Genomic DNA, 26,551 nt, shown 5'->3' on the forward strand with positions numbered 1-26,551 from the left:
TCTTACTCTCAGGTTTGTCAGTCGTTATCCCCATTACTTCCTTCTTCACAACACAGAGATACCATATTATGTGGCTGAGGGTGGCTTTTCCTCATCCTCCTAATTTTGTTTTAAATATTGTCTTGTGTTTTAGCTGTTGCTTTCTAACTACTTTGTCAGTTTGATGTGGTATTTGGAGAGACTGAAAGACCATGCTGCCTCACTACTATCTCCACAGAGTCCCTTTATTTTTTAATATAAATGAATTCTATTCCCTCTGATCTTATCCCTCATCCATTTACAAACTCCCAAAAATCTTCTTTTACTTTACTCTATGGAGCAAGTTAGACTGTGTGTCATTCACCCCTAATTATTCGTTATGCTTTTTCACGTGACTTACCTCATTATAAAATCGTCAACGTGAGGAATATTTGCTTAATGAGGTGACCAGAAAGGTATTGGTACAGTTGAGATTCAAGTAGATTTCCTATATTTGCTAGAACTCCAACCAAACTTCGTCACCTCTTTCTTTTAATCACAAAGTAAATACTCCCTAATCTTTTAGATTTCACTCAATGTCTCTTCTGAATTCACTGATCTAATGCATTTTAGACCAACCAATTAAACATAATTATTTGTTTCTTTCAATTCAGTATTCTTTTCCTCCTAATCAATGTTATGGTGTGTTTGGAAGGTAGAGAGACTACACGAATCACCATCCTGCCATCTTCCACTGAAAGCAGCTAATTTGTTTTCTCCATTCATGTAAAAATATTTGCAGCCGTATATGTAAACTGAGTAATAATATACTGATATTTCACTTAACCAACAATTTAGAAGTTTTTTTAAGTGTAGTGAACAATTTCCACACGACATTTTAGATTTTTTTCACAGAAGGACTAGTTATTTAACAGAACTGACCAAGTTGGCAGATTCGCAACTTGCTGACTTAACCAAAGATGTTCTCTGTGTTCAAATCCTCTTTTCCCTCTGCTCTTGGCCTTAGGGTTATGTTGTGTTTTTCGTGTCCATTATTGTTTGTAGTGGACTGTGGGATAAACTGAAGCAAGATCCATATACAATTATAAATTCTTAGAATATCAGAGTTGGTCAGAGCACAAGAACTTGTCTGGCTGGTCTGAACTGTTAGTTTTTTAGAAACTGAAATTGATGAAGAGAAAGATAAAGGGATTTTTTCGAGTCCACTTGCCCTATTGATAGTCAAGTAGAGAGTAGAAGCAATCTCTTAGTCTTTCTTTTAAAGAAAGAAAGGTATACTACACTCTGTTTCCCTATGTGAACGTGTATGATATGGTCTGCAGAATTTTGAAGTTTTGCACCTTCTATAGAATGAAAATTCCGTGTACACCAATACTTATTAATGTTGCTCTCACATATTTAGTTTTATGTTACTACATACATATACTGCAGTTAATTATTTTCAATTGGATCACTTGGATTTTTTATGCTGTGTTTAACAGGGCAATTATTTTTTCATTAGATCTGCCTTTAAATTTTTAAACGTTAAATATTGCACGTTGCTATGTATTGGTCATGGTATATAAAAAGAAGTGCATCTTATAAATAGAGCGCTTTTCGTGGAAAGCATGTGTTGTTAAGAATACATGTTTTGAAATAACAGAAATACATCAATATTTTTATTAGAAAATATGGCAGATTAGGGAATTTTGAGATTATCGTGTAGGCAACAAAGAAACAAGTAGAAATGTGTTGTAAAATCTCTCTCTTCCAATTCACTTCTTCTCTATTGTCTTTTGCTCTAATTCCTTTTTGATTTTCTGTTTCTCTAGGATTTTGCCTCAGCATTCCCATTGCCTTTGCATCCTAAACTGAAAATACTGGCAGAAAGCATTGGAATCCCTGCTGTCGTGACTGACATAACCTCGCATCTCTGTCGACATATCTAGCAGTTGGGCAGTGTGAGGTTCATTGGTAGCAGGACTTTGTCTAAGTGAGACAACCACATTTTAAGTTGCATGATATGTGAGCTCCAATTAAATGTACGTATTGGATAGCTGTGCATTAGAGCACAAAAACAAGTATGGCATTGTATAAGCATTTATTTCCCTTATTGTTTCCATGCTACAAAATACATGTGTTTCTCCAAAGTGGATTAGCCAGTCTAGACATCCTATAAAATGTCAATGCCAGTATGGATCTTCTGGACACTGGTCTCAGGAGATCAGAGCTTGTCTGCAATGCTGCTCTTTCAGTCAGATCAATATGGTCACACATTTTTTTTTGCACTGTGCCAACAAAAAATAACATCAGAACGTAGAATTTATTTTTGTTTCCTAAGCAGGAAGTAACATATGACCAGAAATCAAGAGGGAAAAAGTTAGCCGATAAATAAATACCCAAGAACTTAGGAAGAAAGTTATTTTTTTATTACCCACTAAGCCACGGTAAGGGTTATTATCATGAGATAATCATTCCTCTGGAGCAATACGAGACAGGGGACACAGCTGAGTGCTATCATGCCTATGGGATGTGATTAGCTCATGATAACAGCATCCCCTGGACTCATTGCTGTTATGAAATGTCTATCCCTCCCCCCCTTTTCTATATATAAATAAATGATTTTGGCGGACAGATTCAATTCCCACAAACTGCAAGTTTGCATTAAAATGCTTCAGCTGTGAGATTCACAGATATTAATCTACCCTTTTGGAATGTTGAACAGTCAATCAGAATCCTTCTTCGTCTCAAGCTGTTTTATGATATTATTACAATGTATTTTGCGACGGAATGGCGGGTAAAGCAAGTTTCAGAGAAATAGGCTTGTTTGGGCTCGATTTAGTTGCTGGAGGGAAACCTCTACATAAAATGACTCTGCCTGCTCACTAAGGCATCCTAATTTTCTCATTATTTTTTTTCCTGCCTGACTCAATTTCTTTGCTGCGTTTTAGAAGTCTGAAGTTCATTCCCCTAACTAGATTAATAAAAGCAGATTTCTCATTTCATATTTCAGAATTGACAGGAGAAAATACTGCCCTGGTAGTTAGAGTGAAGTCAGAAAATACTAGTTCAGAATTAGGGATTTTTAAATTAACATGAAGTAAGGTGGATTTTGGATTTAGGAATAAATGGGAAGCTTTGGTATGATAATAGACTAGTGGGTATGCTTTATGATGAAATTAAGTGAAGTTTGTGAAAATTACACAGTAAATTTATAAAAAGTCAATGTCATTTCACAAAGCTAAAGAATTTTGGATAATAATATTACTGGGGTGAAGTCATCTCTATACACATACTTACGAAAAGTAGAAGCATACATAAAATTATCATAGAATCCTAAAACAAAATTGTTTCTCTATACAAAAAAAAAAAAAAAAAAAAGATTTGCAACACACATGTCAGTAATATTAAACTGAATTATTTGGTATAAATGACATAAGTATATAATCCAAAATAAAAAGAGGGAAAAAGTAGCATCTTTTCCGTCCCCAAATATGTTTTATTATTTGGGGCAGGCAATCTCTTTCTCATTGCATATCTTCACTGCTCTGAATTGTTGAGAACATACACACGGTCATCATTTAATTAGGTAGTATCTTTAATCAAGAAATACAAAATTTCTTGCTTATTCTCCTTCTTTCTTTATACTAGTATTGACTTTGTGGTGTTAATGGTAAAAGAAGCTTGCCTCACACTGCATCAGACCAGAAAAGGGAGAGAGTCATAAATTAACTTATACAGAGCACCCAATGATAAATAAAACTAATAAAGGTGTTTTTAAGAAGGCTAAAAAAAAAGTACATCTGATGAAAATGCAAATTAAGTTCTCAAATCTGGAATTATAAAATGGTTATAAATGAATAGTGTTATTGTGTGATTTTAAACTATAAATATTGATGTTTAATGTGTTATTATACTTGCATTTCTCTTCTTGTTAAAACGTCTTAGAAGGAAATTCTGGCATTTTTATGTGTGAATTTGAGTAGGCTATAGTATCCAGTTATTCAGTCAAACACTGATCTAGGTGTTGCAGTGAAAGTGTTTTGTAAATGTGATTAACATTTATAATCAGTTGACTTTATGTAAAAGAGATTATCCTTGATAATCTGAGTGGACCTGCTCCAATCAGTTGAAAGACTTTAAGAACAGAATTGAGGAAGAAGAAATTCTGCCTGTGGACTGCAGCATCAGCTCACGACCAAGAATTTTCAGCCTACCCTTCCTGACAGCCTGCCCTATGAATTTTGGACTTGCCTAACTTGTCCCACAATCTTGTAGGTCAATTCCTTGCAAAAAAATTCCTATGTATAGATACATATTACTGGTTCTGTTTGACTGGTGGAACCCTAGCTGATATACCTATAAAAATAGAACTGGTGGGTCTTATCTAGTCCACTTTGTTCTTTCATTTTGATTGATGTCATTAAGAAGCATGGAGGGTGGGGGGGCCCCCATGGTGGCCCAGCAGTGTAGTGGTTAAATTCGAACCCTCTGCTTCGGCAGCCTGGGGTTCGCAGGTTCGGATCCCAGGCATGGACATAACGCACCACTTATCAAACCATGCTGTAGCAGGCGTATCACATACAAAGTAGAGGAAGATGGGCATGGATGTTGGCCCAGGGCCAATCTTTCTCAGAAAAAAGAGGAGGATTGGCAACAGATGTTAGCTCAAGGCTTATCTTCCTCACCAAAAAAAAAAAAAAAAAAAAAAAACGCATGGGGAAAGAATGAGTCTGATTTGGGGTTGGAAACCACAGGTATAAGATTACCCCAAATCTCAGTAAAATTGGGTAAAATTCCAAGTGAATATCATACAAAAATGACTTTTAGGAGAGTCCAATACCAAGATGTATTTTTATTAAAAGACATTAGAGAAAGAAAATTCCCTACATGTCGATGGCAGTATTAAGACCAAAACTTTTTAAACCACATAGGTTTTCTTTTCATACTCCATCTACATGGCACTGTTTCCTTTGTATGTATCAGGTATTCAACTAGACTCTGTGGATATATCTTTTATCAAGGAATTCAAGAAAAAGCAGACATAAAATATATCATTTTAAAATGATGTGATAACCACATAAATAAATAAATTTATGAAGTATAGTATTTGCACAAGGGGAAGATTAATTAACTTTCTCGGGGTTACAATAGAGAGGATAAGATTGAAGATGTCATTGATGGCTTGGTAAAGAAGTGGAAAATTAATGTGGGCCATGAAATATAAAGAATGACCAGGAGAGGTCGAGGGTATTCTTTAAAAAAAGGAATAATTAAAATGTATAATGAATGAACAGTAAAGCATGTTGTAGAAATGACAAGGAATGGCATTGCTGGAGCATGATGGCAAGGACATCTTGCAGCTAGAGTTGGAGCATGAAAAACCTCTTTGATGGGCTGGAGTTTATTCTTATTTTGTAGTTTATAAGGAACGATGAAAAGTGTGGAGATGGGGATCAGCCAAGAATTTTAACATATCGCTGAAGCAATGGGTTGTCTTGGAAGGAGCTGAGACAGAGGTTGGGAAATGATCTGTGTACCATTGTGAAATCCAGGGGAAAAATCCTGAGGGTCTGCAGTAGCAATAAAAATGGAGAGGAGAGGAAGCAATCTAGTTGTATGCAGGTTGTAGGATGGGCCAGGCTTGCTGACAGACTGGATTTAGAAGACGAAGGAAAAACAGAGTCGAATCCTAAATTTCTGGACCAAGTGATTGGATATATCATGTAGGTATTTACAGAATAAGGATCTTGAGAGAAGGAACAAGTTTTAAGGGGAAACTGGTCATAATAACAGCAACAAAAAGCATATATTAAGTGATAGGAATACATCAGGCACAGTCTTCTAAATGCTTTATGTGAACTTTCACGTTTAATACTTCCGAGTAATCTATGAGCTAAGGAACATTGTTTCTCTTACTTTACAGATGTGGAAACAGATTTCAAGAGACAAGTTGCTTTATAGAGATCACACAGCTGGTAAACAGGGACCTAGGATGGTGAATTAGCAGTGACTGAGTTGGATATTTGAATCTAAAAGAAAAGTTCTTCATCGGGGACGTAATTATAGCCTCTTATAGTTGAAGCTATCATAGCTAATGAGATTAAGGATCAAAATTATTACCAGTGACAAAGTCACTTTTTAGTTGATGAATATTTTTAAAAACTAAAAATATGACATCCAAAGATGATTTATCTAGGTCCTTCATGGAACCTCAAAAACACAATGTTATTATTATTTAAGGAGAGTATTAAATCCAAAGTTTACATAATTTTATATATTAATATTTTTACAGAGTTATTTCAGTTCTGAGTTTCCAATTTCTTCCTGAGGCAGGAGGAGGTTCCCCCCACATCATCAAGCAATGCTCAGGACATCAGCTGGATGTCCTACAGTTCAGTTCAACTCTGACACTATCTACGCAGAGATAGCGTCAGATTCCACAGGTAAAGGGCTCAGTCCCACAGGACCTCCCTCCACTTCAGAGGCCAATTGCAAGCCCCGTTGTTACTTGTGCTTCTGACTGACTAGCTATAAAACAGAGGTTCCAATGACCCCTCTTTGGGATCGATTAATTTGCTAGAGCGGCTTACAGGACTCAGGAAACTTGTTTACTCACTAGATTACAAATTTATTATAAAAGGATGTAACTCAGAAACAGCCAGGTGGAAGAGATGCATAGGGCAAGGCATGTGGGTAGGAGCGGAGAGCTTCCGTGCCCTCTCAGAGCAGGCCGTTCTCCCAGCACCTCCACGTGTTCGTCAACCCAGAAGCTCTCCAAAGTCTATTCCTTTAGGGTTTTTATGGACGCTTCATTACATAGTCATGGTTGATTAAATCATTAATCAGTGGCAAATTGAACTCAATCCTCAGCCCCTCCCCACTCCCCAGAGGTTGGGGGGTGGGACTGATAGCCCCAATCCTCCATTCACTTGGCTGGCTCCACTGGCAATAGCCCCCATTCTTAAGTACTTTCCAAAAATCACCTAATTTACATAACAAAACATACATTTATCTTCCTCCTCACCCAGGAAATCCCAAGGGTTTCAGAAGCTCTGTGCCAGAAACCGGGAGGAAGACCAAATATATATTTTTTATTATAAATCACAATATCACAAGAGTCTTGACTCAGTGGAGTTTTGTAGCATTGAGTGGGATGTTAGAAAGGATGTTAAAAGAATTTAGTTTCATTTTCAATGATGTGGTTGTTAAATTCGTGGATATACTCAAGGATAATTTCGATCATTCAATTTTCTTTTTCACTTTTCATTTTTCTCTTTCAAGCTATATTGAGAGTTGGGCAAAATAATTTGTGTGCCTTATGATTGAAGGTATCTGAGACCGCATCAAAGCAGTGAGGTTGAAAAGGCTGGTTAAAATAGTTGGGCAATAAAAAAGATGTTAAATACTATCCCATCACCCTATAAAATAGAAATTGGCTTTTTTTTTTTGAAGACTTGAATTTGGGGAGCTTTTAAGAGTATGTGAAAATTTGTGAATGTAGAGGAATATATGGAAGGCTAGGTTAAATGCAAAGTATTTGATTATATACAACAGGTGCCAAGAGTATCTTATAACCACAGTTCCAGGATAAATTCTAGAGATCTTCTAGTCCAGCTCTTTGACTTGAGGAATGTTAAATACTAACAATTCAAGAGTTAATGAGTACAGAGTCTGTTTTTAAAAATCTGTAAGGGAAATTATTGAACAATTTTTTCATGTTGTTTTTGCATACACTTTATCTACAAGTTTTTACAGTTTATCTAACATGTTCTGACGTTGTGTATGTCAAGGGTGAAACAAAATGTGAACCTGCACATATCGATATTTACATCTTGATTGACAAATGTAATATGTGGTGATTAGAGCAATTAGTCCAATAGTAGGTATAGGCTTTACAGGTCAATAACTTGTAAACAAAGCTGATAAACAGAAAACTTTCATTCAAAATGAGCCACATAGCAGACAACTGAGAACTGGAAAATGTGACACTTCATCAGCCATCTTCTTTTATTTGTGGTTAAATTCTCTATGTTGTTGCATGTGGTCCGTTCTCTCACAGAGCTGCTGGTAGAAGACAGAATTAGACAGATTAAATGTTACACTTCATAGTCTGTGAAAACTAACTATAATGAAAAGAACAAGCTCTTATTTTCATAATACCACATAAATATATTTCTGTTCTCCCATCTCTACTCTGCTCTCAAATTTTGATCATCAATATTAGAAAATTGAGGTTAAGAGAAAATGACTGGAAAATCTGAATAAGTTCTGAGTCAGACATTTTCTTTTTCTTTTCTCTCTGTTTCTCTCTCTCTCTTTTTTTTTTTTTTTTGCTGAGGAAGACTGGCCCTGAGCTAACATCTGCTGCCAATCTTCCTCTTTTTTTCGCTTGAGGAAGATTGTCCCAGCTAACATCTGTGCCAATCTTCCTCTATTTGTTGTATGTGAGATGCCGCCGTGGCATGGCTTGATGAGCGGTGTATAGGTCTGTGCATGGGATCTGAACTGTTGAACCCCGGGCTGCTGAAGCGGAGCTCATTAACTTAACCACTATGCCACCAGGCGGGCCCCATGACATTTTATTTTTCGTGTGTAAATATAACTCTTACCTTGAAAATATGTTAGCCTAATTAATCCTGGAAAAAAAAAATAGGATGAATATAATGAGAATTTGTTAGTAGGCTAAAAATAAATTTACCGTATCCTCTTTTTACTTTTAATATTATTTCCTCCTTATTTCAAAGAATGTGTCTAAGCAAATTTTCATAGAGCACTATCCCTATAAAACAAAATTTTCATATCAGTAAGATTGAAAAAACAATGCATTTTGCTGCATAGTCTTCTCACTTTTGGAAATTCAAAACACATATTAGTGTATTAAAATACAAAGATGTACCACAATAACCAAATGGATTAATTTTGTTTAATTCAGTGTTTCCTAATTTTATTTTAATACAAAATGCCATCCCCGTCTCCCTGTCCCTCCAACACCATCATCATCGTCAGGATTAATTCAGTCATCTGAGGTTTCCAAATATCTCTTCAGGAAAACAAGTGTTAACCTAGACTGCTGTGGGCTTAGAGCAGGGGTCAGCAGTCTTTTTCTGTAAAGGGCCAGAGAGTACATATTTTAGTATTTGTAGGCCACATATGGTCTGTATTGCACATTCTTTCTTTCTTTCTATAACACTTTAAAAATGCAAAAAACATTTTTAGCTTGAGGGTCATACAAAAGCAGGACACAGATTGGACTTGGCCTGTGAGCCATTGTTTGCTGACAGCTGAATTGAAGGATACAAGTGAAAAAAAGATGACTAAGAAGAGGAAAATAGTATTAATTAATAAAGAATCAAAACTCATGAGGGTGGGTGACAAATGGAAATTTAGCCAAATGATTGTAAATATTGACACATGGTACAGTAGGCATAAATAATAAATGCTTTTTTTCATAATTGTGAAAGTAGGAACTAAGTTTAGATATGCATTGATTGAACTGAAAATGATGAAAAGATGTGTTAATTAAAGATATTTGAGTCTCAAACATCAATTTTTAGGAAGGTTTTATTAGAGTGTCCTGTGGTCCTTAGATTTTTTATAGTATTGAGTGATGACAAGAATATTTGCCAGTTCTTCCCACTCTCAAGGGTCATCTACAAGAAAATTATGAGTTAGCATGCAATTTGGTATAAACTCCTTAGAGCAAATTAGGAACAAAAAAATTTTTCTTTTTAAGTCCAAATTAATAATTCCCAATTGTTAATGGAACATCATCTAGGAAAAAGATACAAGTACGTTTAATGGGAAAATTGGGCACTGAGAAAAATGAGTATGTGATAAAGGATTCTCATTTTCATGAGTTCATTAAATCAGAAAGCAAATATTTAAATCTACTATATTTAAGATCTTTTGCATATGTTTATAATAATAAAATTTGGAGAAAAATCTAAACTTGCAATTATTGAGAATCTTTCACCATTAAAATGAAGTTGTAAATTCTTTTTTTACATGGAATGTATTTACAATAAAAGTGGGAAAAGAAAATTACAAAACAGAACATATACCTTGTGTTTGTAAATATATATTTATACATATATGTGTATGATATGTATACTTATACATATATATAAATTTATATATATACATACATCTATATGTTGATATATTCCTATGCAAATGATATAAAAAGGTTTGGAAGGGAAGGCAAAAGTAATTAACTTTAGCTGGTGGTATCATTGTTTGTAAATTTTCTATTTATTACATATTTTATACAACATATGCATTTATTCCTTTTACAAAAGCAATACATGCTACTGTTATTAGATTGTTTGCCTGTTTGTCTGTAAAATCTATTCTCTGGCCTTAAAGAGCTTACATGCATTACATTTCTGGGCTTGCACCTAGAAAGTCCTAAAATAAACTGGATGTAAAGTAGAGATTGCAATTTATTACTTGGAAAATGCATTGCAAAATATCCAGGTGAAAATGAAGCATTTCTGGCAATACTGCATAGTAAGCTGCTCTTTCTTCAAATGATAGCGTGGTCCTAGACATTTCATGTGTGTTGACAATATGAAGTTGGTAGACGGCTGTGTTACACATGCCCTCATTTTCTGACTGCAGTAATTCACATCTCCCTGGGCTTGGCCAGATGGGGAAGCCTCTGTTATTTTAACCAAATATCTGTATTACATTAATTTTTCCTCCTTTTGCAGCTCAAGCAGATAGCTTCATTGAACTGCCCATGATGCTGTCTGGATCCCCACCCTCCAGCACACTGAGAGATGTCAGCCAGTTAGGCATGGATGAGGCTGTGGAAGATGCTCTACCATTCTTCTGATGTGCTTGTTTTAGGACTGGCACTGCCTGGCGTGAATCTCCTCTGCCATCTGACCGCCTGATCACCCTCAGCTTCTCCCTCCCTTCTAAATGAAGGTGTGTCATTGTTGAACAAAAAAATTTCCTTTTTCTTTTAAACACGGATTATTTTTCTTCTAAGGGTTTAAAACCCAGCAGTCTTGTAGAGTAGAATGTGGCCCTCTGTGGAGAGCTCGAGTCTTTGAGCCTGAAGGACCCCCTCATTGTACACCTGTCTTGACAGATTGGGGCCCTAGAACAATATCGCTTAGTCACACACTAACTAGCAGGGGGAAAGTCTGTGCCTTTTATTAAAGCCTACCTACTGGCTTAGTGTTTGGAATTCAGTTCTACCTATAAATCAACATCAGAGCATACAACCCAGCGTGTTCAAGAGCTTTGTTTAAACATCAAAGGAAGAACACAGACAAGCACTATGATAGAAATATAACTAATCACTTGCAAATACATCTTTCCTGTCAGTGGGAGCTTAACCTTTCTGTTTAATGTGACTGGGAAAAAGTGCACTTATTTCCATTCTATCTGTTTTCTTTAAAGACATATAGAATTTTGCTATGAAAAAAGGATTATATTTGTTCTTAATGTAACACAAGAGCATAAGCGTTTCAGAAGTGTTCGGTTGAAGGGAGCAATAAGAAACTGAATTCTGTGGAAATTTAAAAGCTGTTTATCACCTAATGAAGGACGAATTACTCCCGTGAATCTTTACCTGCTAGAAAAAACCAACTTGTGATCAACTGGCAGTAGGAAAAAAAGTAAAACGTAATAAAAACAAGATTTATTTTTAAAATGGGGAGGAACAGATCTTTATTTGCTTGTTGACTGGCAGTGAATGCAATTTGATGCTTTGTGGTGCATTGATTGGGATCAATTTAACTTCATCCTCTGCTTCTGGTTTTATCCGTTCATGAGGGGCCCAGGAAGGATTTATCTGAGGTGCTCAGAAAATCCTAGAATCTATAAACCATTCCTTTAATTTGAATGCTGCAGATTACGGATGAAAGTTTGGTCACCTGCGTGGATCAGTAGGATTAGAGACATCAAAGCAAGTGAAAATAAGAAAGACAAGCAAGAAACAACAAACAAAATGCACTCCATCATTGAAACTGAAGGTAGTGTCAAGGGGTTGGAAGGTTTGGCTAGCAATAGGATATGGTATTCCAAAATGGACAAGCCTTCCTTCATGCTGTCACTGTTTCTAAATCGGGAATAAATTGTAGATGCATGAAGTCTCAGAATCCGCGTCTCTGAAAGTGGAATCTTCTATTACTTCTGGTTTGATATATCTGTACAGTATTGGTAATGTTGATTTTCAAATGTTTGTGTGTAATAAAAATGTTTTTAGAGATGTTGTGGCTGTGAGGGCTTTTTATGATTTAATGGCACTTTTATTCCTGAGGTTCTTATATATAGGCATAAATGTGTGGCTCTGTGTATATGACAGACTGTCTATTCTAGTGATATTAGGACCACTGTTAATCTTATGAGAAACTGCAGAGAGCAGAAATACTGAGTTTGAGCAAGCAAAGCTAAGCAAGAATATCGGACCCACTGGCACATATTGTGAAATCTTGGGCAATATTAATATTTACCTTAAAGTTGTGGTGAGAATTAAATGGACTCTTATATGGAAAGCGCCTTTTTAACAGCCCTATAAATTGTAGCCATTATTATTAGTACTAGCATTATTATGATTATCAAAAAACAATATTAGTGCTTTTTATGGGGGGTTAGTGCTTTTATGCCATGCATCTGGATGATTAAAAACAATTACCAGATAGTAGATGACCATCAATAACTTGAAAACTAAAGAACAGGACCATTTTCTTTTTTCTGATATCAAAAGGAAGAGATTTAAGAAGAGTTGTTACTGATCAGACAAGTTTGATCCTTCACCTATACCTGAGGTCTGGGACCACCTCTCCACCCTCCTCTAGTTTCAAACATACCAAATACAGTAAATAGAGCATGAAGATGGTCTCTCCTCACTCACTCCCTCCACCCCCGTTTGTACCTTAGAAAATGTACTCCTGGTAGAGACACGGCCACTATATGTGGGTGTACACACATACATCAAGGTTAATAGCCACTTCCCACTGGCAAATGCTAACCAGTATTGCCAATGAATTTTCATTAGAATAAAATGTAGCTGTTGTGCCCACTTAAGTAAAGCATTTCCAACAGCATCACAGAATTATTGCACTATTAAAATGCTAATGCATATCCAGTGTTTTAACAGAGATTGTAGGATCCTTGAGGGCAAGAATTTGTTCTTTCCTTAGGTTATGTATTACACAGAGGAGAGTGGAACACTTAATGATTTTGTCCTTAACAGTGAGCTAATTCTTTTTGTTCCAAGAAAAATATAAGAGTGAAAATAACTTCCTGAGGCATCCTTCTCAAAAGGAGAAAATGGATTGGCAACTTGCAGAAATCAGGTCTGCAGGATCGTAAGACCATTACAAAGTTTTGTGACATTCAGTTCAGAGCTTCTCAAGAAAATGGGAAATGGAGAAGTCTCAGAGAATGCCCTTTTGTACATGTGCTCTTGAGAGTAGGGGAGGTAAGCCCCTTGCTAATACTCTTGTCCAAAGCAAACTTCCCTCTAGCTTTTGATTTCCTGAGAGCTCCTCTTCGCCTTCCATGTCTCCTTCCTTTAGGGTTAGATTCACAACTTTAGTTAGTATCCATGCTTGTTTCATGCTTAGGTATAGCACAGAGAGATTAAAGGCAGTGCTCTGAACCTCACCAATAGGTGAAAAGAATAACAGTACAGTATTTGGGATGGAGAGCAGTGGGTATAATCAACTATCTGTTGAGAACTATTCTACTGATGTACTAGGAATTGGCATATGCAGGTAAGGACCACGGTGGGGTGAGTGGATGGATGTTAGGAATAAAATTTGAGAAAAACAGTTGAGCATTATCAATGTGCTAAAAAGCACTAACTAAGGGTTTCTTTATTTTCACTTAACCTATAACAAGATTAGAGAAAGAAAGGAATGGAATATTCTGATTCATTCAGATTCAAAGAAACTAAAGTCAATCTCGTAATATTTATTATATGAAAGTTAAACATACATGCAAACTTCACTGAAATTTTTATAACTTCCTCCTATGCATTTCCCTGGATATTCTTTTCCTGCTCAGATTCTGTTAGTTAAAGTTTTGCATATTTTAAAACATGTATTAAAATATTTTGTAAAATAGTGTTCTAGTAGATCCATCAACGGTATTTAAATATACACAGAAAACACTCAGATGACATTTATTTCATTCTTGGTTTTGTGTGCAGTGACACTAAGCTCCTGTGGTTACTAAACTTCATAAAAAACAGAGACTATGCCTTTACTAGAGCAGCAACGCTTCCTGGGTATTACTATATCACAAGAATAAATTGAAGCAATGTAGTAGTGAGCTAAAAAGGCTCAAATCACACTTCCACGTAGAAAATCTAATCTCTCTCCTAAAGGGGTTGTCGCATTTGAGTACTAGATGTTAGGAAACCTAGTTCTGCCTTCTCTTTCCTAAGCCCCACACATGTGCTCATCCTGACATGTGCCAAATTGCTATTTCAGGTCTACATTGCCTTGGCAAAAGCTGTATTACTTAAGAGAAACATGCAAAAAGCCTGCCCTAATGTCTGCTTTGCCCAGGCAGAAGAATCTACAAATAGATACACTCAAGTGTGGTAAAGGACTCTATATGTTATTCTGAAACCAGTATCCACCGCTGTCCTGGGAGGGAGAAAATTTACAGAAAATTATCTTTAAGAATCTTGTGCTAGAGGAGTTGTCTGCCTGTTTGCGTCTGTCTTCACTGAGTGGTTCACGGTGGGGTTGTCAATACCTCCTCAGCCTGGTAATCAGGGAGAGGAAACTCTCCGAGGAATTTCCCCAACCTCTCAGAACTGCACGCTGAACTCTGTCAGAGGTTGAGCAGTTCTTTTGTAAGTGGGTGCCACCTAACTTTCACTTTTTCTTTTTGTTCACTTCCCACAGTCTACCTCCTTTCGTCTATCTTAAAGTTCCCAATACCTGGTGCCTCCAATCCTCTCCCTCATGGAACTCCAGACATCCCAATATGAGAAAGCAGTCCTGGCCCTTGGCCTGTCCTCCAGTGTTGTAAAACTTCATGCCTTGGAAAGCTAATGATAGCTCTCCTTTACTCATGTTTTGCTGGTCCTGAAATGTGGGTAGGGGATTCTGGTCCTAACAATGGCAGCAAGGTGGTGGATGCCTTTATTGTAGTTCAATTCACCAAAGGTAAAGATTGTAGGCTTCCTCCTAAGTTACCCATAAGCCAGCACAACTCAACAGAATGAATATTATTTTCTACTTGAACCACATAGTCCAGTATTATTTGAAGAACATGACTTTGTTTCTATACTTTGCAAATTATTAACTCTGAAATTATTGTACTAAAGAGATATAACTTGTTATGTCTTAACTGAAGCCTACTTTTATGATGATATGTATCATGTTACCATGGACTAGTTCTGCCTGAGTCATCTGAGGCAGAGGATTCCAAGCCTAAGTAGATTCTTTTTGTTTCTGGAACCTGCCTTGTAATATAGGTGGAGGGTTATGTGTTTCCTGTACACACAGACTCTTCTTCACGTTGGCTTATGAGAATATGCAGCAGAATCCATTTGAGAGGCATTAGAAAGACCCTCAGAAATCATGCCTGTGACTCTTGTCATTTCCCCTTTCCCCGTACCATGTAGCTGAGGAAATGCGTGACTTGAGTCAGTATCAGCTAAAGGCCCTTGGGAGCTATATCCCTGGTTGGCTAGACTGTCAAAAAAATGTTTGATAGTCAAATCTGGGGCCTTAAAACACCAATGCAAGCTTTTCCTCCCAACCTGATGATGATCAGGACAGAACTGCTCTAAATTGCTGACTTTTCCCTTTGGCACCCACTCTTGCTCTGCTCCTTGAATTTGATGTTTAGGACTTCTTTTCCAAAGCATTATTGCCTTACCTAGAAATTCCTTCTTAGGTCCCAGCCAATGTAAGCGTTTTTGAACTCTCACTCTGGCAAGTCTTTGTGTTACCCATGGGGATTCCAAGGAACTAGGGCACGTGCCAATTATTTCCTTTTGGACAATAATAGATATTTGAGGTTACATAATTGATTAACTATTTAGTACTTTAAAATTTCATCATTTCTTATCAATTTCCTATAGTAATTTTTCATTTGAAACACAAAATGTTGACATATATAGAGAATTATTTGAACTTCATCATATAAACAGCCCTCAAATCTTCAGGCTACTACCACAGTCAGGCTACTGTAGACCACATTAATATACAACTCACAGAAATCAGGGAGAGTGAGTTTTGCTCGCTTTAATGAGTAAGGAAGTTTATCTTCTGTTATATCTGGGGGACAAATAAATAAAATAAAATAAAATCATAGGAAATGGTAAAAAGGGGTCATATTTAAATACAGTGAGCATCTCTTCTTTCTTTACCTAGCTAGGGACATGAGCCAATGGAAAGGGAAGTGGAGTTGGAATGTCAACGTCTCTTAGTTATAACTCCATCATTTAATTAGTTCTGTTACCCTAGGTCAATCTTCCTATTTCATGACATCTAGTTTCCTCTCTTTGCAGTGAGGATAACAAAATCTACACTTTAGAGACAAACTGAAAATTGTGAAGTTGTTAAAAAGTTGCATATAGTTTTGAGCTATATCCTTGTTTCCTGAGTTTTAAGGTTCTCACCAAAATGAAAAGAAAAAAAAAATCTCTCCTTTTGGAGATGAATAATGTCTGTCTTATAGAACATTAAACTTCAAAGGTGAAGTACATGTGACGTGTTAGCTGCAGGTGACAGAGGTCTATTTTCATAGATCTTAGAGAGACTCATCAGACAGGATACTTGGTAGCAGTGAGTAGATTGATAAGCCTGGAGTTGAACACAGGTGGGTAACAAACCTTCCCTAACCCTTCTTCTTTTAGGGAACTGCTTAAGTAAGTTTGTTTAAGTTATTGCTTACATAACTAGTTCACTCCTGCTCACTCTTCCCCAATAAATATTTTTAACCGATATAACAAAGTGGATAATATTTGATAATATTAACATATAATAGATTAATATTTAATACATAAAAGCATATTAAATAATATTTTTGATACTAATATTTGATAATATAATCTTCACACTCTGAATATTCACATTGTATCATGAGGCTGTCATGAGACCAAGCAGAAACCTTTTTCTCACCACAGTTGAGAATTCTCATCTTCTAGCATTTGGACAGACCCATCCTGAAGAGTACATCTCTCAAAGATGTTGTTTCATCTAGGAGATATAAAAGGACCTGTGAGTTTTTCAAGAGCCAATGAAAGTATAAAGGACATAGGAAAAAAATGTTGGCTCCAAAATATAAATGGAAATTATAAAATTATAATCATCTTATGTTTAGTTAAATGTATTCAAAATGTAATAATATGCCAATTAGTCAACTAAAACTTCTCATACCTGTATACATACATACATACATACATGTTTATGTAATGTGCAATGTAAATACATTTTAATATCTGATAGGGACCTCTAATAGTAAGAGGGTTTAAGGCAAAGGAAGATCTTAAAACGGTCCTGCCTGCAAAATCCCACTTATCGAGGGAGAAAAAATTTTGTTTAAGGAGAGTAGATCACATATGTTTAGCTTTTATACCTTTTAATGCTGTTTGATAATAAACTATTTTCTTTAAGTTTTTAAGTTTTCTTTATTAATTCTACTTAACTTTTTCCTCACCAGAACAAGCCCAACCTGGCACAGAGCCCCTCCCATTAGCATTAGGTGCTGCTGGCATCTAATTACACTAAGGGACATTCAAGTTTGCAGACTGTCACATTGTTAAGCATATTTTTATTTCTTATTCCTCTTCTCTTTTTAAAAAATATTAAAGAAAAAGTATCTCCTCCTAGTGGTAGCATAGGGAAACCACAAGCTCATGGTATTACACCACTGTGACAGAATGTCATTTCAATTGCCTTATTAACCGTATGAAAAAATATATCACAACGGTGAGAAAACTTCTCAGTTATCTATATCTTCCCCCTTAGGCTATTGTCATGAGCCACTGGCATACTAAGGAGAGTGTGCTAATTCAGTTGTCAGCTGCCTCACCTATTAAAAAGGGGGAAAATATCAGTGACACAATTGAAACCCATAATAAGGGTGCTTCAGAGGTCTGGATAGCTCTGTCCACTTGTAGCCTTGAATTAAACACTCTCTCAGAAATGTGCCATTTGAACTGTCAAAGAGAATGCTGCTGTCACCACATCTGGCTTGGTAATGAAGCATTAACAGTGTTGTGAAAGCAGCTTCCCCGGCTGCATTTGGGGAACACAAGACTGGACACTCGTGCTTGAAGTTTTCAAGTGGAGTGTAAATATCATTTACTACATGTTCTCTTTATAAAAATGAGGAACTCGTGAGAAAGGTATGATATATATGTCTGGAAGTCAGACTAGTGATGTTAGGGACACCAAAAAACAGTAGATTTGGTGAGATCTGAACCAGAATGACAATAGAAAATTTAAATTTGTTAGTTTTTGACCAGATTCCTGGAGATATACTGAATTTCTACGACTGATTTCTGAAAGCCTTTGCTGTGTCACTCTGGGAAAATGCTAAGAGTTTATTAAATGATGTCCGCTCTAAGAGTACATTGGATTTATAAGTCACCGAATATGGAGGAAGAGATATGACAGCTGATATCCTAAGTATATATCAGACCTACTTTTTCATAAACAATTTGAGCCACACTCTGTTTATAATAAAAACTACTTTTAAGCCCTAGGTGATAGATATTGAAGCAGTATTTTATAAGATAAAACATGAGGCTGATAAAAGAACATTATATTATTCATAGTGCTCCTTTAACCCAAACAATGATAATGAGGTTGAGTGTGAATTAGTATATCATATCTTTTACAGAGGAGTAAAATATTGCCCAGAGTGGATTTTCCTCATCTGCAGTCATTTACCTGATAAGTATCAGCAGATGATTTGCACCCAGAACTGACTCCAGATTTGGGTTTTCTTCTGTATTCCATGGGAGAGGACATCAGTATAATGGGTTTTGACCTTGAATATATGTAAAGAATCAGAAACTGGCAAAGCAAGAGCTTTTACACATTTAATTTAAAATCTATTATACACTTTTAAATTACTCATATTTTTTTATAGGACATTGGAAACATAAAGTCTTCCTTTTTCTTACTTTTAGGAATTTTCCATCACTTAAATGTAAATATTATTAACTTGATGCATTTGTTACCATTTAAATTGTTTTTTGTTTTTTTTTTTTTGTAATTTAACAGAGATTCTTAAAGGATGCTAGCTGAGAAAACATGCTAAAGCTGTTTAACAGCTCCGGGATAGTCTTTAAAACTCATTTACTTAATAAATATGGGGAGAATATCATTGAGTGCTTTGAAAGTATTCAGTGGAGAACATAAAATGTCAATGTTTCATACCTACAATGTTTATGCACATATTCTTCATCAAGAGTTTTATCCTCGAGTCTGTCTTTAGGGCCTTAACCTTCACCACATGGCATGCTGCCATTTCATATAAGGTATTCTGTCTCTGTCCCATTGCTATTTTGCATCTTTCCTCTGTTTCTCAGTTTAAATTTAAAAAACGGAATGATGGGTCCAGCTTGTCAGAACCCAATATAGGGGACCCTGGAAAGCCTATGGATTGGCTGCCCTTGGGTCAGATATCTCCCTTATCCAATCAGCTATGGTAAGGGGCGGGGCCTGTGGATGGGCCTACTGGCACATGAAAAATTATGAAGAGCCTTATAAGCCGTGAAAAGAATCTTCATATTAATTCTTTGGTAGAAAAAAGACGCTGAACCTTTAGCACGTCAGCACGCACAATTATGTTTTAGGAATACTCACTACAGTGCAAGTCCCGGCACAAAATACGTTCATTGGTCCTCTTGGAGTAAATTATTTTGGCCGGATCCTGACCTCTATGGATGCCAGTAGAAAGCTAAAGAAACCGAAGAGTGGAGTGGATAAAACCTTGGAGTCACATAGATCCTGATTTGAGTACCTTCCCTGCCACTTGGATGGATGCTTTTCCTAAGCGCCTGATGCCTCGGTTTCTTCATCTTTAAAATCACAAATCACAGCCCCTCATAAGGTTTTTGTGAGGGAATGTAAAAATATTTAAAATAATGCTTGTGAAGTACTTATTACTGTTGAGAAAGGCATTAGAAAATAGAGTTTCTGGGGCATTCTGATTCTTCTACCTTCAGAAAAATAATAATAATAATAATAAAAATTTCAATTATTTACTTGATTTCAATTTTAAATATTCACGATAATTCTTTAAAGAAACAAGATTAGACACTGTTTAATTCCAGCTTTGTTGTTACTTCCTGGCCTAGAACAAGTCCCCTCTAAGTCTTAGTATCTTCATCTGTAAAATGGTGATAGAGGAAATTATCTTTAAAGAATATTGTGGAAGTAAAGGTAAAGTATGGAAAATATCTAGCATTCTAGTAAGCTCAGAGCAGTTAACAATCCTCTCCCAGCACATAGGCTAATCTTGGGTATCTTAATTAATTGGAATTAAGTTCCTTAATTCCATCTCCCAAATTCATTACCGACACTTTATTTTGCATCTTCTTATTGCTACCTGCAAAAGTTCATAATGGCTCTCTCTGGAGCCCTGGATATAGGGAGAAGTAGGGTGCGTGTGTGTACAAGAGTGGTCAGTTCTCACAGATTATTCAGTTTCCTGAGTGTATATCCCACCTCAGTATTAGTCACTGCTTGTAACCTTGGGGAGTCTAACAAGAATTATTGTTTGGCTTTCCTTTCAAGCAGAGAGCAGGGGACATGCCCTAGGCAAGAACTTGTACTCTGTGGGTGCCTGATTTAGAGTTTAATGTACTGAGATTTGAAAGGGTTAATAATCAAGGTCTTGGGTTGGTGATAAGATAAAGTAGAAGAGGTCATATGGGAAGTGCAAACTTGGAGCTTGATGGTGAGGTGGGGGTTATTAGGTCAAGAAAGCAGGAAAGCAGATAAGGACTGTAGATATGGGGCTCTAGAGTAGGTGGCTTCTGTTGCAATGTGGTTTTATATCCACACTATGAGGGCACGTTGCCTCCTCACATTTTGTGGTTTAATAGCTCAGGTCATAGCATCATATCCCACTGGCATTTCTGTTTACTCAGTTGTGTATGCTTTACCCAATGTTGGAACAACTGTTCTGTTTGCCATTCCTTATGTATTTCTTCACTTCTCATCTGCTCTTTTCTGACTGGATGCTTTGCCTCTACATTCCACTTGATTTGGGCTATTTTATAGGTTCCATGGCCATAAGCCACCTTCTTACAATGGAAGTCATACAGATCTGATCCTGAGACATTCCAATCCTACTTTCTTATATTGTACCTGTGATGTACAGTTGCCTAAAAGAGTAATGCTAATATCCTCTAACCTATTATATTATCATTTGAATCAGTGGCCACTCTAGGCTAAAGTTTCCCCAAGTGCGACCCACCGGGTTAGCATCACCTTAGAAGGTTGAATTAGAAACTTGAGATGGGAGACAACGATCTGGATTTAACAAGCCCTCCATGTGATTCTAATACACACTAAGGTTGGAGAACTATTGGTTTGGGGTATGGATTGAGGAGGCAGTCACTCTGCAGCATGGGTTGAAAGATGTATCTGCTGGCCTTGATTGCCTTCCTTTCTAGAAGTCAATAATTATAGTTCTCTTCTTTGTGCTAAAGTCTTGCTTTTGCTTAATAAAATTCAGTTATCTTTGGAAAGGATAATAGATTAAGCTACTGACACTAATTTATAATTTTGTATGAATGTGTTTATATTATCTTGTTCTTATAACAGCTTTGATAGTAGCTAATTTGAAAAACATCATTTGAAAGAGTAGATAATCCAAAACAGCCACACATCTTTTATTTCAATGAAATTTGTCATATCATTGCGGTTTTAAGCCCAATATCTCAGAAATTAGAAACCTAATTCATGGAATATTACATTACCATAACTTTAAATTTATTTAAACTTATTTACATTAATTTTTATGTGAGGACGCTATGTAATTGTATTTACTAAAGTCTCCAGTTCAGAGAAGCACTAGTTACAGTTTAGGAAAACAGGAATCACTGGTATTATTTCTGAGAGATTTTATCAGATACAAATAACCAAGGAATACAACTAAGTTTAGCTAAAGTTTTATTGATATTTGAGGTCCTCAGTTTAGGTTCACAATGTCCCATATTGTGGAAATATTTTGGAGGAAAACATATAGAAAAATGAAATATTGGGTAGATTTTAACATAAATGTTTCAGAAATTGAACCAAGAGTTCTAATTGCTAAAGTGTCAAAAGGCAGAGTTCTAGAATAGAAGGCACAATGTATGGTGATGAAGGAAACACAGGCTGTACACCAGCTCTGCTGATAATGCCACATTGACCTGGGCAAATCAGTTAAATCTCTGGACCTTAGACCTATCATCACCTATAGAATGAAGAATTGGACTAGATGATCTCAAAATGCCTCTCTAGGTCAATAATTCTATTAATAACTATCATTTAATCTTTAGAAGAAGTTGAAAACAACTTATATGGAGAAAAGCTAAGGCTCCAAAAGTTAGACAACTTTACCAAGGTTATATCATTAGAAAAGAGTAGAACTGAGATTCAAACCAGGTGTTTGATCACATAAGCAGCCCAATTAACCCATTTGTGATTTAGATTTGTGTATTTCTTCTCGTATTTAAGTGAAAGTATCATTATGTTACAAAAATCGTATAACATTTATATCTCACAATGCAGTCACACTTTGTGAACCTGACTGGAAGGACTGAGAGAAATCCACATCCTATCAATTTATTTTAATATTTGTTTGTTGACGACACTTGAATAAACATACATGATGCATTTCAATTTAACAGAAACTATTTTGACTTATTGTTTCTTATATTTTCTATTGCTCTTTACATAGATATATAATCACGATTTTATTGCTTCAATGTCCTATAATTAAAGTTATATATATTTCTATGGCTATCTTTAAAAATGGCTTGTTGAATAACTCTTTAGATAATTTATTAAGGCATGAAGTCACTAATATTAGAGAATGATTCATTTAGCCAACCCTATGCAAAGCCCAATTAGGTTTTCTTTCCAAAATTTAATAATATCATACATTGGCCACTGAATTTTGTGTCAGAAATCTGGACTTTAAATAAAGCAATCAGCCCTTTAAACTAGGTCTAGAGGTGGCTGCTTGGGGGGAAAAAAAGGTATTATAAAGTGACGTTTTTCTTATCTAATCACCTTTGGTATTTTCATTTCCTCATTTTTCTGTATAATTTTCTCACATGACCTGTTTGAAAAATCAGGCAGCTGATTTTTTTAGACTGTAAATTGGCCTTATTAAACCCAACGGTTTTGCATGACTGGGAAATTTTTGCGTAAGTAACCTGTATCAACTCTTTGGTCCTGCTGATGATGTAGAAGGAGAAGGAAGCTGCTTTGGGACACACACATACATTTGTACACACACACAGTGTCTCCATTTGCTTCCTTTCATCTAGTAAAGTGGATTATGGCTTCTTACAGAACATTACAAAGCACTAAAACTTAAAAGCAACATTTCCTCTTGATTGAATGACTGCTTGAAGCTGGGCCTGCATGTAATCCAAGAAGAACTTATTTTTCTGATAGGAACAAACAAGGCTAAGACTTCTTGTCACATTAATGACAGTGGAGAGAACTCAGGAAATGGATGGTAACCTCTTGTTGGGAAACTTGGGCCCAGGAATAACTCATTTATATTTTCTTTCTTCTAATATCCCTGTTGTATAACTCCCTTTTTGTAAGGGAAGAGCTTTAAACGTTTTTTTCTCCCAACATGTAGCTTAAAATAATGAGGTGATTACCTCAAAAACAAAATAAAAATTCACTGTTGCTCTTTGGAAATGGGCATAATCTTAGGACAGAGTGATAGAAGGAAATTTCCCTGGTTTTCAACGCTATGCTAAATTTCACAAATTCTATATTCTTATCATGATATTAAAAGGGAATTATACAGATGTGTCTTTGAATCGAGTGAGTATGTCATGGTTGGTTTTCTCACTGGGCTGGGCTGGGTGAAGTCAGGATAGAGCTGACCTGGGTAGGAGGATAGGTATAATGGTGAAGAAACTAACATGAAATTTACCAGTTCGTCAATATCATTAGCCTTTTTTATTTCTGAGGCTGAGGGAATTTTAGGAGAAAAAGCAGTGGCCTACTGTCTCCTGGAATACAACTCCAGGGACATTTTCCATAACTCGTTCTTCAGTGTGTCATAGGGGTGAGGCCCTGGCAGAACAAGTGCTTCCTTATAGCACCAGTTCCTTTAGCTCCAATCTGTGTTACTGACTGTGCACCCAACTCTACCTGGGGGCTTTTGCTGGCACAGCTAGTAAGTAGTACAGCCAAGATTTAAGTCCAGCATCAGAGCTCACTTTCCTCATCACTGGTTAATTCCCATCAAGGTTAAGTAATTCATCCGGGTTATAGAGCTAAGTGCAGAGGAAGATAAAGGCTATCAACAGGGTGACCGTATCTTCCAGTTTGGGAAAAATCTCAATACTGATCCTTTCCACTCTCAATATTGAGCCAGTTTTAACAAATTTATATTGCCGATTTAGCATTACAATTTAAGTTACAATTCTACTTTGCCCGTACTTTTTATTTTTTACTCAAATTTGTTTGATTCAAGTAAGTTTATTTATTTAGCTGGTTATGTTTTTCCTGTGCTCAGCCTATGTGCAAAAGAATTTATCTATGGATCAGTTAATCTCCTTCTATGGCATCTCACTCAAGTCAAATAAAAGCTATTTCCCATATGAAAAATAAAGAACAGGCCCTAACGAGGAAGATAGTAATGCACTCTTTGAAAGTGCATGGTCAAATTATAAAGAAACATAGTTTGAGGCTAGATGAAACAGAGGAGAGGCAGACACATTTTTAGACATGTCACAACATTTACAGTGATTTTAGGTGAAAAGAGCAGTAAATTCCAATAGACTGAGAAAATTTACAGCACAGCCGGCCTAGGAGAAAAAAAAATCTGTCTTCCACCAAGATCTTGAAAACTTTTGTTGTAAAAGGCCGCTTGAAACGTGAAGATGCTGTATATTTTCTTTGGAGCCCTGCATTTGGCCAATTATTACTTTAGGATTTTCAAATAAGTATTTTATCCTCTAGGGGATCCCAGGTAGTATTGTATGTTTAAAAAAGTGTCTTCAATAACCCTAGTGTCCTCAGGAATGACTACCGAGACTAACTTCTGCCATGGGCAAGTGTCAGGCTTGCTTGATGGAGGTCCAGTCAATGGTGGGAGCACCAAAGGAGGAGCCCCCACTCTCAGTTGCCACCTTCCTTCTCCTGACTTTCTCCATGCCTTTCTTTATAAGTTTCTACCTCTAGCCATTTCTGCCTCTTCATAGTTCTTCCATCTTATTTAACTTTTCATAAAACGGTCCATGCATTACCCCTCTGCTTCAATTCTCCACTCAGACTCAGCTTCATACCTGACTATCATGTCTTCATACGGTGCTGGAGAACCTTTGATGGAGTCATGCTAGAGGCAGGTACAGAAAACAGGACTGGCCAGAGACACAAGAAGACAGAGGTTTCATTGATTGGGATTCTTCTTCCCCATTGCATAGCTCCAGTGCATGTGTGCATACACACACACACACACACACACACACAAGCACACACAGCCTTGAAATCTCCACAGATGTATGCATCCATACACACCAAACACGTACTCACCTACACAGACTTTTTTAGACATCATATCCATGAGGGTTGCCTGTACTAGCGCCATCTAAGGTACTTTTTACCTGTCACCAAAGGTTTTGTGTTTTCTGGCTCACTCATCCTTAATCTTAGGGCCTGAGGTGGCAACAGAACAAAGAAAGAATTCTATGTTCTCCAACATAAAGAACATTTCTTTTGTTGGCTAACACTTATGTGCTCCCGTAGGGTTGCAAGTTGGAAAAATATTCTGAATCTTTGGAGTAGTTGCAGGGGCTTGGAGTGCACAGAGTTCCTGGAGTAGTTGCCCCCACCTTGAGCTGCCCAGTTCATGAAGCCCAGGCTGCTTTACAGCCAGTGTTATTTTCTCTGTATGCTATCTCTTAAGGAAAGTTGGCAAGCTTTTCTTGCACTAACCCTAATAATGATGATTTCAAAGGGACAGGGTTTGGTGAAGAAATCTGAGACTCTTAGAATCTTAAACTCTTTCAAGACTGGCTCTGTGCTGAACTAGTCTTCTCTAGGTGTCATGGAGTGTTCTTTCACCTTCCGGATACTTGTGCACAGAGCAGATGCCCTGTACTTAAAACTATACTCACAAGTGGCAGACTTTTTATAATTTTTGGATTCCTACCCATTAATAAAACAATAGCTATTCTTTATATTTATATATTTTATCCTAATTTATAGAGAAATATTCGTGTCCATTAACTCATTTAAGGACGGGGAGATTTTCCTGAAATCATCTGAGAAAATTGATGATGCACTATATTCTCTAATAAAACAGAGACTTACATTGAAAGCAAAGGTAAGGAAGTCAGCTTCTATGGCTCAGAGGATGAGATGTTTTCCACAACCACGGAGTGAGATTATACTGATGACATTTG

The 26,551-nt window shown here is 36.5% G+C and overlaps 1 long non-coding RNA gene across 6 annotated transcripts in view; it reads right to left on the reverse strand.

Annotated features, from left to right (window-relative positions):
* Positions 1-10,130: 10,130 nt before the first annotated feature.
* LOC131413585 (uncharacterized) overlaps positions 10,131-26,551 on the reverse strand; it is a 107,222-nt gene continuing 90,801 nt past the window's right edge. For 4 of the 6 annotated variants that reach the window (XR_009221981.1, XR_009221983.1, XR_009221978.1 and 1 more), the window contains 3 exons: positions 25,433-25,507; positions 18,843-18,942; positions 16,983-17,144 (listed from right to left, as the gene is read on the reverse strand). This is a non-coding gene — a long non-coding RNA (uncharacterized LOC131413585). Of the gene's footprint in view, positions 16,221-16,982; positions 17,145-18,842; positions 18,943-25,432; positions 25,508-26,551 lie in introns of those variants that run through there. The other 2 variants (XR_009221982.1, XR_009221979.1) reach the window with 2 other exon arrangements.

Source organism: Diceros bicornis, chromosome 14 (genome assembly GCF_020826845.1).
Source record: "Diceros bicornis minor isolate mBicDic1 chromosome 14, mDicBic1.mat.cur, whole genome shotgun sequence".
Classification (NCBI taxonomy): Eukaryota; Metazoa; Chordata; class Mammalia; order Perissodactyla; family Rhinocerotidae; genus Diceros; species Diceros bicornis.